Source organism: Sinocyclocheilus anshuiensis, unplaced genomic scaffold (assembly GCF_001515605.1).
Source record: "Sinocyclocheilus anshuiensis isolate Anshui unplaced genomic scaffold, SAMN03320099.WGS_v1.1 scaffold251, whole genome shotgun sequence".
NCBI classification, from domain to species: domain Eukaryota; kingdom Metazoa; phylum Chordata; class Actinopteri; order Cypriniformes; family Cyprinidae; genus Sinocyclocheilus; species Sinocyclocheilus anshuiensis.
In genome coordinates, this window is record NW_015549579.1 from 570,909 (window position 1) to 571,935 (window position 1,027).

The 1,027-nt window shown below is 35.0% G+C and overlaps 1 long non-coding RNA gene across 1 annotated transcript; it reads left to right on the forward strand.

The window, feature by feature from the left end:
* Positions 1 to 107: 107 nt before the first annotated feature.
* LOC107657586 (uncharacterized) lies at positions 108 to 528 on the forward strand. Its single transcript, XR_001630701.1, has 2 exons — positions 108 to 307; positions 499 to 528. It is a non-coding gene; the product is annotated as an uncharacterized LOC107657586 (long non-coding RNA).
* The last annotated feature ends 499 nt before the right edge of the window (positions 529 to 1,027 follow it).

Below are 1,027 nucleotides of genomic sequence, written 5' to 3' on the forward strand. Positions count from 1 at the left end.
CTTTATATTATTTAATAAAATAATAAATAATTATTACAAAGCATTTTTGGTTTCGGTTTTCGGCCAAGTGCATCCAGAATTTTTGGTTTTCGGCCCAGAATTTTCATTATGGTGTATCCCTACTTATAATATAATCTCTAAATATTTCAAAATGTCTAACATAATTTTTCAATTTTCTTGACTTGTTATACTATTGCCTCATTGTTTTTCTCTGCCAATTCCAGATTTCTTCGGTACTTTGGACCCATTCGGAAGCAGTTCGTTCGGCAGCAGCAGCGGATTTGCAGACTTCAGCCAAATGTCAAAGGTAATGAACACCTTTATCACATTTTACATTTGCATCTTAAGCATAGTGGAACTTCACTTTCTCATGCTTTTGCAACATGACATTTTTAAGATGTGGTTTTGATTGATGTCCCACTCATAATTTGCGCGGTTTGCACCTTATGTGTCTGATAATGGCCCACCGCTTCTCCTTTCCACTGCGCTTTAATATAGGGCTTTGTAGACGACCCCTTCAGCCGAAAACAAGACATGCCAGCTCTCCCACCCAAGAAAAGCATACCACCGCGACCCAAACCACCCAGTGGTAAGCATTTAACCTTCATCTCAAGTAGGGTTGGGTACCGTTCACATTTTAACCAGTACGGTACCGGTATCGGTACCTGAATTTCGGCGCCGGTACCCAACGGTACCTTTTTTCGGTACTTTACTCTCTGTGTAATTACAAAAGAAAATTATTTCAGTGAAAAAATAAGTCCGAAAGTCTCCCACAATAGGGCCCTACAAACTTTTTCTTTCTTTCTTTTTCCCCCCAGAAATTCTTGTTTTAATTTTTCTGAAAATCAAATGAAGGCATTAAACATTTATTTAAAATCAAATGATAATTAAAGGAAGAAAAACTGTGTGAATATTCCTTTAAAAAAATTTTTAATGGGTTAATAATTGTATTTTTTTTTCTACAATTAAGTGATTAATCTGGTTGTAATATTTATTTTTATCATTTAAGTTTTATTTAAATTTGATA